The sequence below is a fragment of the Rhinoderma darwinii genome, chromosome 3, assembly GCF_050947455.1.
Source record: "Rhinoderma darwinii isolate aRhiDar2 chromosome 3, aRhiDar2.hap1, whole genome shotgun sequence".
In the NCBI taxonomy this organism is placed as follows: domain Eukaryota; kingdom Metazoa; phylum Chordata; class Amphibia; order Anura; family Rhinodermatidae; genus Rhinoderma; species Rhinoderma darwinii.
The window spans coordinates 354,183,570-354,200,909 of record NC_134689.1 but is presented as its reverse complement, the minus strand read 5'-3'; positions in this window follow the sequence as shown (position 1 = coordinate 354,200,909).

The following is a 17,340-nucleotide window of genomic DNA, read 5'->3' as shown; positions in this document are numbered from 1 at the left end:
TATGACCCCATTAAATGTCACCAAATTTCAACCCTCTACCACGAGGCGTTGAAAAGTTATGAGGGTGTGCCGGAACTTTTGGTGGGTACTGTATACTAGTGTGTGTATATATATATATATATATATATATATATATATACACACAATAAATATTATTCCTGGAGACGTGCAAATAAAAAAAACGTAGTAAAATATATTCTCATATTTGTTTAATATGGTGGAGATGTAAGAGTTTAACAGATGTAAAGACACATTTCACAGCTGCTTGTACGTCTTCACTTCACAGCTGCTTGTACGTTTTTAGTGTTATAGTTTAGTGATATCACCTAAGTTCATAGACAGAATTTGAAATAGTCCTTTTGATCTTTTTGTATTTGGTACAATCAAAACAGGTTTATTTATTTTAATACTATATTGTACTGTAGCCGCATCATGTTTTTCAGCCTTTTGAAGGCTCCCAGCAGATAAGTGACATGTTTGGGTTTTATAATAGGATGTACATTGCTATCGGTATTTAGGAAGTACAATATTCTATTTTTGAATGAACAAAGATCCCATCCTGGATGTGTCGGCTTCTGTAATTTTCTACTTATAAGTTAATCTGTTTGAATCAGAAAATTCTGATGGATGTACAGATGAAAGTTTCTTATCACAGAGACAGATGATATAATTTTTTATCTACACACGATGCCTCTGGAGATTTTCGAACCTTTTGTCAATAAAATGCATTTAATCAAAATACAGTCAAGAGAGCACAAAGTGTTTCCAGCAAACAGAATTTTTTTGGCACCTTGGCCTTTCTCGGAAGATTCAATCAGCTTCTTTAAAGACCTGATAATAAAACGGCTTGTCATAGAACAATATGGATGCCCCACAGATCAAATGGCAAAAAAGGGATGAGGAACTGAGAGCATTTAGAGTATATTAGAACATCATTCAGCATGATGATCATGAGCAATTATGCAATCCCAGGGTTGTTCTTAGGTAGAAAGTTAACCATGATAAAGACCACTGGTGCAAAAAAAACATATAATCAATTGTCTAGATCAGTGATACACAACTGGTAACCCAAGGGGCTCATGTAGTCCTCATGTGCCTGATGTGTTGCCCCCTGGGCCTAGTGGAAGACAAATTCATATAGTGCAGCTGCACTCCCTAGGATAATGATCAAGACTGAGAGCGTACACGTATTGCTTTACCCAATGATGAAGAACAGAAGAGCTACTCTGTTCTGAAGAAAAAACAAGGGCTACAAACACAGCCACTTAAAAAAAGGTCATAAATTTGGGTATACCTTGACCCGGTTCTTGCTGAATGGGCTGTGTGGGCCTTTAACCCCTTAATGACACAGCCTGTTTTGGCCTTGTGGACACAGCCGATTTTTGAAAATCTGACGTGTTAATTTATGTGGTAACAACCCCAGAATGCTTTTCCCTATCCAAGCGATTCTGAGATAGTTTTCTCGTGACATGTTGTACTTTATGATACTGAAAAAATGTTGTCATTAAATTCAATATTTATTTGTAAAAAACACCAAAATTTAGAGAAAATTTGCAAAAATCTGCATTTTTCTTAGTTTTAATGTATCTGCTTGTAAAACAGATCGTAATACCACACTAAATATTTACTAGTTAACATTTTCCATATGTCTACTTTATGTTTGCATTGTTTTTTGAACGTCTTTTTATTTTTCTAGGACGTTACAAGGCTTAGAACTTTAGCTGCAATTTCTCGAATTTTCAAGAAAATGTCAAAAGGCTATTTTTTCAGGGACCAGTTCAGTCTGAGGTGGCTTTGAGGGCCTTATATATTAGAAAGTCCCCATAAATCACACCATTTTAAAATCTGCACCCCTCAAAGTATTCAAAACAGCATTCAGAAATTATTTTAACCCTTTAGGCGTTTCACAGGAAATAAAGCAAAGTAGAGGTGAAATTGACAAATTTAAATTTTTTTTTTACGAAATGCATTTGTAATACATTTTTTTCTGTAACACAGAAGGTTTTATGAGAGAAACGCAACTCAATACTTATTGTCCAGATTTTGCCGTTTTTAGAGATATCACACATGTGGCCCTAGTGTGATAATGGACAGAAGTACCGGCCTCCGAAGCAAAGGAGCAACTAGAGGATTTTGGGGCCTCTATTTTATTAGAATATATTTTAGGCATCATGTCAGGTTTGAAGAGGTCTTGTGGTGTCAAAACAGTGGAAACCCCCAAAAGTGACCCCATTTTGGAAACTACACACCTGAAGGAATTTTTCAAGATGTATAGTTAGCAATTCGAGCCAACAAGTTTTTTGCTAAATTTATTGGAATTAGTCTGTGAAAATGAAAATCTACTTTTTTGCTCAAAAAACATACAATGTTTTAGTTTTTACAAGGAATAGAGGAGAAATAGCACCCCAACATTTGTAAAGCAATGTCTCCCGATTACAGCAATACCCCATATGTGGTAATAAAGTGCTGTTTGGACCCACGGCAGGGCTCAGAAGGGAACGAGGGCCATTTAGATTTTGGAGCGCAGATTTTGCTGGAATGGTTTTCGGTGCCATGTCGTGTTTGCAAAGCACTGAAGGGACCAGAACAGTGGAAACTCCCAAAAGTGACCCCATTTTGGAAACTACACCCCTCAAGGAATTTTTCTAGGGGTATAGTTAGCATTTTTACGCAACACGGTTTTTGCAGAATTTATGGAAATTATACAGTGAAATTGAAGATCTAAATTTTTTCTAATAAAATTTAGTTTTAGTTCAGATTTTTTCATTTTTACAACAGATAAAGGAGAAAAAACACCACAACATTTGTAAAGCAAACTCTTCTAAGCACAGCAATACCCCATATGTGGTAATAAACTGCTGTTTGGACACACGGCGGGGGTTAGAATGGATGGAGCACCATTTGACTTTTGTAGCTCAAGTTTTGCTGGAATGGTTTGCGGCCCCATGTCACATTTGCAAAGCCACTGAGGGGCCAAAATAGTGCAAACCCGGCAAAAGTGACCCCATTTGGGAAACTACACCCCTTGTGGAATTTATCTAGCTGTATAGTGAGCATTTTGACCCCACTGTTTTTTTGCTGAATTATTGGCATTATTCAGTGAAAATGAAAATCTACATTCTTTCCACTAGAATGTTGAATTTGTTTGATTTTCACAAGGAATAAAGGAGAAAAAGCGCCCCAACAATTGTAAAGCAATTCCTCCCTAGTACAGCAATACCCCATATGTGGTCATAAACTGCGGCTTGGATACACCGTAGGGCTCAGAATGGCAGGAGTGCTACTTGGCATGTAGATTTTGGTTGATTGTTTTTTGTGCGCCATGTCGCATTTGCAGAGCGCCTGAGGTACCCATACAGTAGAAACCCCTCAGAAGTGACTCCATTTTGGAAACGATACCAGGGTAATCATCTAGGGGTGTACTGAGCATTTTGATCTCACAGGTGTTTCATAGATTGTATTAGAATGAGGCAGTGAAAATGAAAAATTATTTTATTTTCCAAAAATATCTAGTTTTGCACCCAATTTTTGTTCCACAAGGGGTAATAGGAGAAAAAACAACACATAATTTGTTACCCAATTTTCTCCCGAGTACAGCAATAGCCCATGTGTGGCCCTAAACTGCTGTTTGTTCACATGGCAGAGCTCAAATGGAAGGAGCGTCATTTGGTTTTTAGAGCGCAGATTTTGCTGGACTGGTGTACGGGCGCCATGTCGCATTTGCAGAGTGCTCTTAGGTACCAGAGTAGAGTGTAAAACCCTGAGAAGTGACCCCATTTTGTAAAATACACCCCTCAAGGCATTTATCATTTGCCTGGATATATGACAGGGCTTAGGAGTGAAAGGCGCATATGAGGCCTATTTTGGTGATTTTTGCAGTATTAGCCCACAATGGCAGGGTTCTGGGGTCAAATAGTAAAACAAACCCCCAAGTAGTGACCCCCATTTTAGAAACTGCACCCTTGAAGGCGTGTGGTGAGCATTTTGACCACACAGGTTTTTCTTTTTCTATTAGAAATGAATGCTCATTGGATGGTGCAAAGGTATATGCCATTTTAGTGCACAATATTTTGTGCCCAGTTCGTGCCACTGAAGACAAATACCTCAAACTGTTAAGCGTGTTCTCCCGGGGTTGGGCAATGCCATATATGTGGATGTAAACTGCTGTTTGGGCACGCTGCAGGGCTCAGAAGGGAGGGAGCGCCATTTTGCTTTTGGAGCGCAGATTTTGCTTAGTAATAGTTTTGTTTGGGGTTTTGCTGGTATTTCAGTTTATGATGCGGGGCATATGTAATCTGTGCCTAGTACATCAGGGCATAATAAGAGGGTATAATAATGGGGTGAATAAATAATATTTCATAGATCTGTGCCAGTGACGATGTTATCCACTTTTGGACACTCTGCACATTTTGCGTTGCTATATTCTGAGAGCCAGAACTGCTTTATTTTTTCTTCACCAGAGCTGTGTGAGGGCTTATTTGTTGCGGGACAATCTGTAGATTTCATTAGTACCATTTCGGGGTACAAGCGATTTTTTGATCACTTAGTATTTCATTTTTTTGGCAAGCAAGGTGACAAAAAACCAGCAATACTGATGTTTTTTTTTTTGTTTTTTTTATGGCGTTCACAATGCGGTATGAATGACAATTTTACTTTATTCTGTGGGTCGGTACGATTACGGCGATACCATATGTATATAGTTTTTCTTATGCTTTGCAGCGTCTGCACGATAAAATCACTTTTGTTTCAAATTATTTATTTTTTGTGTCACCATATTCTGAGAGTCATAACTTTTTTATTTTTCCGTCAAAAAAGCTGTGGGAGGGCTTGTTTTTTGCGGGACAGGCTGCACATTTTTATTGTATAATTTTGGGGTACATGCAGCTTTTAGATCCCTTTTTTATTCTGTTTTGCGAGGGGGAGTGACTAACAAACAACAATTCTGGAATAGTTTTTTATTTCATTTTTTTACAGTGTTCACCGTTCGGGTAAAATAGCATGATATTTTTATAGTTTGGGTCGTTACGGATGCGGGGATACCATGTACTTTTTTTTAATGTTTTTTTTTTTCCTATAATAAAAGACTTATTATAGGGAAAAAGGCTGTTATAGTGTTTTTTAAAATGAAACTTATTTTTTTTAACTTTTTTACAACATTTTTATTAACTTGTTTTAACTTTTTTTTTGTCCCACTGACCCCACTGACAGCAAGCCCTTTAGGCTTCGCCTCCCGGAAGGGCCTAATAGACTTCCATATTAGGAAGCGATTGTTAGTCTATGGTTGCCATAGCAACCATCGGAACACCCGCTGGTGCCGATGGTTGTCATTAGCAACCATAGGGAGCGATCTAAGTGGTTAATCGGCCGGATCGGAGCCTAGCTCCGGTCCTGGTCGCTAGAGCACGATGTCAGCTGTGACAAACAGCTGACACCCACACCCGTGGCAACCATCATGCCCTTACACCGCTTTTTTTGACTGAAAAATAAAAAAGTTACGGCTCTCAGAATATGGTGACACAGAAAATAAATTATTTTATAAAGAAGTGATTTAATTGTGCAAACGCTGCAAAACGTAAAAAAAACTATATACAGTACATATGGTATTGCCGTAATCGTACCGACCCGCAGAATAAAGTAAAATTGTAATTTATAGCGCATTATGAAAACCGTAAGAAATAAAGAATTGAAAACGCCAAAATCACTGTTTTTGGCCACCAAAGCTCTAAATAAAATGTAATAAAGAGTGATCAAAAATTTGCATGTACCAAAAGATGGTACCAATAAAAACTACAGCTCGTCCTGCCAAAAATAAGCCCTCACACCGCTCAATTCATGGAAAAATAAAAAAGTTATGGTGTTTGGAAAGCGGGGAGTGAAAAACTAAAATGGAAAAGCAAAAAAGGATCAGTCCTGCAAAGGTTAATTAATTTCTATTAAAAAAAATAGATTATTACCACATGTGGGGTATTGTCGTGCTCGGGAGAGATTGCGTTACAAATTTAGGGCGACTTTTTCTCCTTTATCCCTTGTGAAAATTTAAAAAATTCAACATTTTAGTGGACAAAAATGTTTATATTCATTTTCACGGCCTAATTCTACTAAATTCTGCAAAAGACCTGTGTGGTATAAATGCTTACTATACCCCTAGAAAAATTCCTTGAGGGGTGTAGTTTCGCAAATGGGGTCACTTTTGGGGTGTTTCCACTATTTTGTTCCCTCCAGGGGGTTGCAATCGCGACATGGCACTAAAAACCAATCCAGCAAAATCTGCGCTCCAAAATCCAAATGGCGCTCCTTTCCTTCTGAGCGCTGCTGTGGGACCCACAGCAGTTTATTACCACATATGGGGTATTTCCGTAATCGGGAGAAGATGCTTTACAAATGTTGGGGTGCATTTTCTTCTTTATTCCTTGTAAATATTAAAAATGTCTATGTTATTTCAGAAAAAAAGTAGATTTTCATTTTCACAGACTAACTCCAATAAATATAGCAAAATACCTGTGGGGTCAAAGTGCTAACTATACCCCTAGATAAATTCCTTGAGGGGTCTAGTTTCCAAAATGGGGTCACTTTTGGGGAGTTTCCACTGTTTTGGCACCACAAGACCTCTTCAAACTTGACATGGTGCCTAAAATATAATCTAAAAATAAGCAGGCCCCAAAATCCACTAGGTGCTCCTTTGCCAGTTTCGGTCCATTAGGACACTAGGGCCACATGTGGGATATTCCTAAAAACTGCAGGACCTGGGCAATAAATATTAAGTTGCGTTTCTCTGGTAAAAGCTTCTGTGTTACATAATTTTTTTTATTATGAATGAATTTCGGCAAAAAAAAGAAATGTTAAATACTTTTGTGTCAAAAAAGACAAAAGTATAATAGGTATAAGTATTTAACATTTCATATTGTCTCTAGATAACACGGTACTACACTATTTTTTACGGCAAAAAAAAGAGAAATTTGTAAATTTCCCCTCTACATTGCTTTATTTCCTGTGAAATGCCTAAAGGGTTAAGAAAGTTTCTGAATGCTGTTTTGAATACTTTGAGGGGTGCAGTTTTTAAAATGGGGTGATTTATTGGGGGATTCTAATATATAAGGCCCTCAAAACCACTTCAGAACTAAACTGGTGCCTGTAAAAATAGGCTTTTGAATTTTTCTTGAAAAGGTGAGAAATTGCTGCTAAAGTTCTAAGCCTTGTAACATGCTAGAAGAATAAAAGGATGTTCAAAAAATGATGCAAATATAAAGTACACATATGTGAAATGGTAACTAGTGACTATTTTGTGTGGTATTACGATCTGTTTTACAAGCAGATACATTTAAATTTAGAAAAATGCTAATTTTTGCAAGTTTTCTCTCAATTTTGGTGTTTTTCACGAATAAATATTGAATTTCTTGACCAAATTTTTCCACTATCATAAAGTACAATATGTCACGAGAAAACAATCTCAGAATCGCTTGGATAGGTAAAAGCATTCCGGAGTTATTACAACAAAAAATAACACATGTCAGATTTGAAAAAATCGGCTGTGCCACAAGGCCAAAACAGGCTGCGTCCTAAAGGGGTTAATAGAAGCCTGTCAGAATCACGATATACTGCAATACATTAGATCTGTGGTTGAAGTCCCCTAGGGGGACTAATAAAAAAAGTACAAATTAGTCAAATAAAGGGGTTTTTTACGTAAAAAGAATAGTTCAAAAAATCCCCCTTTTCCCATTTTCCCCCTAGAGCATAGTAAAAAAATAAATAAACATAATTGGTATCGCCGCATCCGTAAAAGTCTAAACTATTATAATATATCATTATTTAACCCGCACGGTGAAAAAAAAATTGTAAACGCCAGAATCTCTATTTTTAGTTCACCTCATCTCCCACAATTTTTTTTATAAAAAGTGATCAAAACGTTGCATTTACACCAAAATGGTATTATTAAAAACTACAGCTTATCCCGCAAAAAATAAGCCTTCATACCACTTAATCGATGGAAAAATAAAAAAGTTATGGCTCTCTGAATTTGGCGAGACAAAATAAATTTTATCTTTTACACTTAGGTTTTTACTTGTAAAAGTAGTAAAATATAGAAAAAAAACATATATATTTGGTATCGCTGTAATTGTATTGACCCACAGAATAAATTTAACATGTTGTTTTAATTGCACAGTGAATTCCGTAAAAACAACGCGGCAAAAACTATGGAGGAATCGCTGTTCTTTTCATTTTCTACTCCACAAATAATTTTTTCCCTGATTCGTAGTACATTATATGACACAATAAATGATGCTGCGAAAAACTACAACTCGTCCCGCAAAAATCAAGCCCTTATAGGACTATATAGACGGAAAAATAAAGACGTTATGGCTTTTGGAAGGTGGGGAGGAAAAAACTAAAATGAAAATCTGAAAAAGGGCTGCGGCGGGAAGGGGTTAAGATGTACATTATTTAGTAGTAGTATTGCTATCACCCCAGAGACAGACACTAGTGTAAGTGTTTCTTAGCTTTTTCCGTTGATAAATTGCACTAGTTCAGTCTTATAATTAATATTGGCATCTGGAGTGACTTCTTAAGTTGACAGCGGTAATTACAGACAGTTCAATGAATGGCTGGATCAGTCTATATGGATTTGGAAGTTTTCCTATTCATGTGGCTTACTCTGTCAATAAAGCTTTTTTAATTTACATGTAAACCATTCAAAAGGCGTTGTGTAAAATGGATAAGGCTGCTATCTCTGCTAGAAGCAAGCCGTAACTTGTCTGAAAGTCGCTCAATGGTTTGTGTCGAACCTGATATACACGCGTCATACACATATTAAACATTTTTACAGCAAAATGGTTGAGAGGGGTAGAAAATATAGAACATACCTCATACATCAATAAATCAGAGTTACCACATACAAACTATCTTTTATATAAACATATAAAGCACAAACTTATGCTAAACCATATTAAACTATATTTACTGACCTCTGAATCCCAAAACGCAGGGCGTTTGTAAGCTCTATCCCCCTTTTGCTCCCAATGCTCCAGCCATTTCAAGCGTATTGGGGCAGATTTATAAATGTAATTGCACTTTTTTTCTGGTGTAAATACATTAAAAAATATTTTGTTTGGGCCAAACACCATATGTTTAAAGCCCCAGACTCATTTACTAAGAATTTCAGACACTTTTCTAAGGGCTTATCCACACGACAGTATTACAACTCTGTTTTGGTTGGAGCCATAATAGGGCTTCTAGATACGAAGGGCCTTGCTATGGAGATTGCTTCTGGCAAAATCCAAACAAATCCGACAGAAAAAATTGTGGAATGCTCCATCTGACTCCCTATGTACCGAAAGTATGGACCATTGCTCCTATGGGAGTATTTTTTCATAGATACGGCATCCGATGGATGGCCATGTGACTCTGTACTAAGGAGCTGTATAGCCTTCATGTGCTGCAGCATAGGTTTCGTGCTCGTGTGTATAAACCCTAAGCAGAAAATGGTCAAAAAAAGACATGGGCAACCACTTCAGTTCTTGTCTACACAACTTTTCATACAATAGATCTATTATTAGTGCATTGCTGTCAACAATTGAATAATATATGGTATAGCTTGTACCAGAATCTCTTCCTTTAAGAGCGGGAGACATTCACGTACTAGAGCAAATCCAAATCATACCGGTTGCTCTGCAGTCGCCGCTTCTAACTGTCAGGTTTAGGTCAATTGAGTCAGAAGAAAAGCTGTCACATTGTACTGAAAGAAACACAGAATTCAAGGTGTTGGAAATGTGTTCTGTTTTCTTGTTTTCCCTGTTGCTGCTCTGCTCTTTTACCCAAATTGCTTCAACTTGCAAAATCATCCTACTGTACAAAAGTTTTAGGCAGTGTGGAATAATGATGCAAAGTAAGAATGCTTTAAAAAATAGACGCGTTGATAGATATTTTTGATCAATTAACAAAATACTAAGTGAATGGACAGAAGAGAAATCTAAATCAAATCAATATTTGATGTGACCACCCTTTTCCTTAAAAACAATATCAATTCATTTAGGTACACTTACACACAGAATCATGGATTTTGTAGGATTATTGCAGGTGTATGATTAACCAATTATACCAAACAGGTGATAATGATCCAAATTTTTATATCTCGGTTGAAACACTGTAAGGGCTTGTCCATACATAGTGGAATTGCTGTGTACTTTCCATCCAGAATTACAAACAGAAAATACGCAGCAGAGTACAGTAGCAGCAAAGTGGGAGAGATCTAACAAATCTCATTCACATGCTGCGTAAAATTTCCGTCCAGAAATTGACCATGCGGTGCATATTTTTTTGTACTGCAGCATTTAAATTCCTGCTGCAGACAGTGGACGGAATTGCTGCGTTTTTCAGAAGAGATGCCACCATCTCCCAACATTGAGAAAAACACAGAAAAATCCGCACCATTTTCTGCAGTAAAAAATACAGAAAATGGTGCGGTTTTTCCATAGCGGAAATTCTACTTTCTGCGGAATTGCTGCAGAAATTTTCTGAAGCAATTCCATTACGTGTGACCAAGCCCTTAGGCCTCATTTACACGAGCGTAATATACGCGCGTGCGACACGCGTGCCCCAGATGCCGGCAACATACCATCCAGCCCCCCAGATGCCACGGCCGCACCCCTATATGCACCCTATGGCTCCCCACTTCCCTGCCCCAACGTACCACGGGCAACATCAGCACCACTATGCTGGCGAGGAACAACCTTCGCAGCTCCAGGTCCAGCATAGTGGTGCTGAAATGCCGGCGTATTCCTCCCCAGGCCACCACTACCAACACCTGTGAGTGTGTTGGTGTCGTGATATTTGGGCGGCCAATTTGTTTTTTATGCAGGGATGGCAACTCGTCCTCTCATGTATATTACACCATGTTGGTGTTTGTTTCTACTATATGTTTGTGTTTTTTCCTGACCACACCATGTTTCCGTTGTGTGAATTCCGAACACATTAAAAACATGGATGTTGATTGTTTCTATTGCATGTTGTTTTTATTTTACACCCCTCAACACAATGTTTGACCCACATTTCCTTTGGCTATACCCTCTCACACTTCTGGCCTTTGGGCCCAATGCATACACACGTGATATGAGGTTTTAGTTAATCTCTCTGGGTTTGACATGGTTTGCAAGAGGTGCGAACGTTTGTGTGCTGTCATGGGCCCCGAAGCACACTAAGTACACTTGCAATTGGACTTGCCTAACTTTAGGCCGCACATCATTCTATCTCCAGAAAGCATGTTGCCAAATGTCAAAAGTCCTGCTCAAACCCCGACAGATGTAAGCTCGCAACCCGCGTCAAGGGTCCTCATGTTTTGCGAGTCCCTAACCCAACACGAACCACAAAAACTTCTAAAAACCCTGGCCACATGTGACGTGTGTAGTGAAGCCTCCAAACAACAGGCAACCCTTCAAAGGTCATCACGCCCCCACGGTGCGGCTCCTGATGGGCACTCGAAATATGCCGCCAAAGTATCCCGCACTCGAAGGCCGGATGAGAGAGATCGGCCGAGAGGAATAACCGGGACAGTGTGGCTGCTGCCTGCATGTGTTAGGATATATTCTGCATCAAAAGTAGCATCATTTATGCGGCAGAAGTTATGCAGAACGACACACGCTTGTATAACACGTGTGACATTCTGCATGGACAATTGCATTGTCGTCAGAAAGACACGCCATCTGTTCGACATAATGCCAAAGGCACATTCCACACATCGACGAGCTCGGCCTAGGCGGAGATTGAACATGCGCCGACGGTCATCCAAGCCCCTTCTCGCAAAAGGACGCATGACTTGCCCTGTCAGGGCAAACCCCTCATCCGCCACGATGACATACGGGATTGGGGGTCCGCTGGAGCCCGGGAGGATGGAAGGTTCCGGCACCGCCAGTCGATTATTCACGAGTCGCTTCCCCATTCTTGATGAACGGAATATGCGGGCATCTGCCGAGCTTCCATACGAGCCGATGTCAACAATAATGAAACAATAATTCGCGTCCGCCAAGGCTAACAATACCATGGAAAAATACTGCTTGTAGTTATAGTATTGCGAGCCACTGCGTGGGGGCTTTCTCACACGAATGTGTTTGCCGTCAGTGGCACCAATGCAATTTGGAAATTCACTTGCTCTAAGAAATCCCTCTGAAATACTTAGCCACTGTTCTGTCGTGGGCTGAGGCATGACCGTGGTCTTTAACCTCTGCCACAACACGACACAGGTGGATGTGACAATGAACAAAATGGTGGTCACTCCCAAAAGAAATTCAAAATGTAACGAATGATAACTATTGCCTGTGGCCAGAAATCTAGAAAACAAAGAGAAAGAAAAAGAAAGCCACCACACATGTTAGGGGGGGGGGGGGCTGGTAAAGCAGACAGCGTCATTGACTAAGTAATAGCAGTTGCACACATACCTCAAGGTCACAAGCAGATGTTCCTCGGGCGAAATGCAGCGTCTCATGTTGGTGTTCTTGTAGGTGAGACCAGAGCGAATTTGCTCAAGCAGAAGGTCAATTGTGGCCACAGACATGCGGCAGAAGGCTCGAAATGTTTCAGGATGCCGTCGTAAGTCCTCATACAGGCTATGGAAATGGCCTTTCTTCGTACGTTGGGCCACAAGTGGATGAACCCAAATGCGACATCTTACAGGCGTCTGGTGCTGCAGCATGGGTCGACGCTACCCAAAACGATGTGAGATCATCCAGGCAAGAAGCACACGTGCCAGCGACTGAGAAGGCATAAGTGTGCCGTGCAAAGCCAATTCCAACTTCAATGGAGAAACACACACTGGGGTTTCTGCAGAGGCGGAAATAAGGTGCAAAACCGGCTTCTCCCAGCAAGCAGGGGTTGGGCCAGCTGGCCTATTTGTAGGCTGGCCTCGCATTAATCCCCTCTGCGTTTTTTACGCGTGATGCAAACGCTAGTCGTGCGCGCGTTTAAAACGCAACAACGCTGCGTATACGCAATACGCGGCGTTTTTTCCACGCGCAAAACGCACACGCTCGTGTAAATGAGGCCTTACAGAAACAGCTGTGCAGGAGGCTTAAAACTGGGTGAGGAACAGCCAAACTCTGCTACAAAGGTAAGGTTGTGGAAGACATTGTCATGTCACAGGTCCACCATGGCACGACTGAACACAGCAATAGGACAAAAGGTAGTTATACTGCAACTTTACAATATATTTTGTATTTAATTTCCCCATCATTGGTAGGATCCACGGTTGCAGTCAGGGAATGGAAACATTCCCTGCTTACATTAAAAGACTGAAAGCCTAGACTGACTTAGTACTGGTGTGGAACCCATCAGGAGAGAGCTCTAACACACTTAAGGTGTGTGCACATGGGGAGTATTAGCTGTGGATTTTCTGCAGATTTTATTGCGGAAAATTTGCAGAGTATTACAGTAGAAAAGTGGATGAGATTTAAACAAATCTCATCCACAATCTGTGGAAAAAATGTGCTCAGAAAATGTTCATAAATTGATCCGTCACATGAAACGTCATCCCAGGAGGCAAGCTGGGAAAAAGAACAGAAGGAAATGTCGTTATGACAACGCCCGGGTGGTAAATATAACCTTTTATTTTTTTCTGAGCTGTAATTCTGCCACAAAGGTCGCAACACGGCTATTTGGTGCAGGTTTTACATCCACAATGAATTCAATGGAGAAAACCTGCAACAGAAAAAAAATCGAAAACACAGCATAAGTTGACATGCTGCGGATTTAGAATCCGCACTGCAGGACAATTTCTGAATGTTTTTGCTGCGGTTTTTTTCCGCAGCGTGGGCATGAGATTTTCTAAATCTCATCCATTTTGCTGTTACCATGATCAGGACTAGGTCAGGACAGGTTTTTCATTGCCTGACACTATGCAGAGATCCCCATTGTGCTTTTTTACGTGCCAACATGCACACGATCATGTGAATAAGGCCTAAAGTTCAGAAAAAGATCAATTGTTTTACCCAGGGAGGTATATTCAATACCTTATTTTAGAGGGCAGAAAACTGCAATAATATTTGCCCAGTCAAGTTATAGGGTAAGGCCAAACTCCAGGCTGGGATCACAAACCCGTGCAGCCCGGCCTCCTGTGATGACACTGCAGCCCATGTGACCCCCCACAGCCTGTCACATTGGCTGCAGCATTCACATGGGATGAAACATCATCCCAGGAGGCCAGACTGCACAGAGAACAGCCTGGGGAACAAGGAGCTGTCGCTATGACAATGCCAGGGGGTAAGCATAGACTTTTTTATTACATTTAAAACACAAAGGTTTTTTTTAATGATTTACAATTTTTGCAGTGGAATCGCAGCTTTTCCGCTGCAAAAATCGCAACATTTGCTATTTGTTGTGGCATTTACATCCCCAATGAACTCAATGGAAAAAAGTGCAAAAAAAAAGTGCACTAATTCTGCAGCGTTAATTGAGATGCTGCGGATTAAAAATCTGCACCGCAGGTCAATTTATGCACGTTCCCGCAGCATGTGGATGATATTTGTTCAAATCTAATCCACTTTGCTGCTACTTTAAGGACACGTTCAGATGTGGCGGAATTGCTGTGGAATTCCGCTGCGGACAGTCCGCAGTGGAAATCCGCAGCAGGCAGTCGGTCCATTGGTTTCCACACCTTTTTAGTTATCTTCGTGCAGACTTTGCGGAAAACTCAGCTGCAGACCATAGGCTGTGGTGCTGAATTTTCTGTCCGCAGCATACACTGTCTGTTGCGGACTTGATGCGTACTTGTTGCGGAATTTCTCCATTGACTTCAATGGAGTTTCAAAATTACGCAATGAAATCCGCAGATGTAATGTGTATTGCGTTGCGGATTGCTTTCAGTAACAGGATATTTCACCATTCTGGCTGGACCTACGTGTGTCGAGTTCTATACCCAGACTGGGATGGCATGTTTGAAAGAGAGCAGGGTGTGATCTGCACCTGAATCCGCAACGACAAATCTGCAGCATTTTACTTAACATTTTAGCCAAATCCGCAACGGAATCTGCAACGCAGATTATGTGGGGCATTGATGCGGACAGTGTCTGCAGAATTCCGCCACGTCTGAACATGCCCTAATACGTTGCAGATTTTCCGCAAAGAAATCCATTGTGGAAAATCCGCAGCTAATCCGCCCAGTGTGCACATACACTAAAGACTAAAGGTGCAATTATTAATTAGACAGGTAAACTGTATTTTACATCCGTCCGTCGCGGGAATGGGACAATGTAAGTACAATTTTTTTTCCGGTGGCTGTCTGGCAATATACAGGGGGGGGATTGGTGTGTAGCACTATATACAAGGGGGGCACTGTGTAGCACTTTATACTAAGGGGGATGCCGTGTAGCACTATACACAAGAGAGAGGGGCTGTGTGGCACTATATAAAAGGGGGCGCTGTTTGGCACTATATACAAGGGGGGGCGCTGTATAGCATTATGTACAAGGGGTCTGTGTAGCACTATATACAGGGGGGCGCTGTGTAGCACTATATACAAGGTACAAGGTTGGCACTGTGTAGCGCTATATACAAGAGGGGGCGCTGTGTAGCACTATATACAAGGGGGCACTGTGTAGCACTATATACAAGGGGGCTGTGTATCACTACATACAAGGGGGGCACAGTGTAGCACTATATACAAGGATACAAGGGGGGGTGCTGTGTAGCACTATATACAAGGGGGGAGTGATGTGTGGCGCTATATACAGGGGGAGGCTGTGTAGCACTATATACAAGGGGGGGACAATGTGTAGCACTATATACAAGTGGGGGCACTGTGTAGCACTATATACAATGGGGGTGCTGTGTAGCACTATATACAATGGGAGGGGGCGTGGTGTAGCACTATATACAACGGGTGGCGCTGTGTAGCACTATATACAGGGGGGGCTGTGTGGCAGTATATACAAGGGGGGCACTGTGTAGCACTATATACGGGAGGGGCGATGTGTTGCACTATACACAAGGGAGGTTCTGTGTGGCACTATATACAAGGGAGGGGGGCTGTGTAGCACTATATACAAGGGGCGTTCTGTGTGGCACTATCTGCTAGGAAAGGGGGCTGTGTGGAAATATACAGGGGGGATTGCTGTGTAGCACTATATACAAGGAGGGGGCTGTGTGGCACTATATACAAGGGGAGGGGCTGTGAGACACTGTATACAAAGGGAGGACATTGTGGCACTATATACATGAAAGGGGTGCTGTGTGGCACTTTATACAAGGGGAGGGCATTGTGGCACTATATACAAGGAAGGGAGGCTGTGTGGCACTATATACAAGGGAACGGGGGCTGTATGGCACTATACAAGGAAGGGGGGCTGTGTGGCATTATATACAAGGGGGGCTATGTGGCATTATATACAAGGGGGGCATTGTGGCACTATATAGAAGGGGGGCTATGTGGCATTATATACAAGGGGGGCTGGGTGGCACTATATACAAGGGGGAGCAGTGTGGCACTATATACTAGAGGGGACTGTGTGGCTCTATATACAAGGGGGCTGCGTGGTTCTACATACAAGAGGGGTGTAGAACTATATACAAGGGGGTGCTGTGTGGCACTATATACAAGGGAGAGGGGCTGTGTGGTGCTATATACAAGGGGGGCTGTGTGGCACTATATACAAGGGGGGCTGTGTTGCACTTTATGCAAGAAGTGCTGTGTGGCACAATGTATACAATGGAGTGGCACTATATAGAAGGGAGGTGGGCTGTGTGGCACTATATACAAGAGGGGTTGTGTGGAAATATCTACTAAGGGGGGTTGTGTGGCACCATCTACTAAGGGGCAGGTTGTGTGGCACTATATATAAGGGGGAGAACTGTGACACTATCTACAGGGGGCACAAAAGGGGCATTACTGCTGTGGGGGCACAAAGGGGAAACGGTTATTTATGTGGCACTTTTATTGTGTCGGGCACTGAGGATTCATTATTACCATCTGGGGCACTGTAGATTACGAGTTAGTTCAGAGGATGGGGTATAGGTGTGGAGGTTGCTGGAAAAGCGAGAAACAAACATTTCTGTGTGTCAAATACCGCAGAGACGAGTCGTGGCTTGAATAAGTCGTCAGTGGTCTGGGCCAGATGGAGAAAAAAGGGAAAGTGAATGACTCTAATCAGATAAGACATCACCTGTGAGTCACTAGATATAAATGTGCTGTAATCACTTATATCGTCTGCAGAGCTCCTGTCTAGAGCTGAAATCTTCCACTACATGGTCACTACATGGTGGTAATATTGGTCTTTGTATAGTGATTTTTATTCAGTAACTGTATGAGGGTATTATTCAGTCACTATGTGGTTATGGTTTGGAGGTACTATTCAATAACAGTAC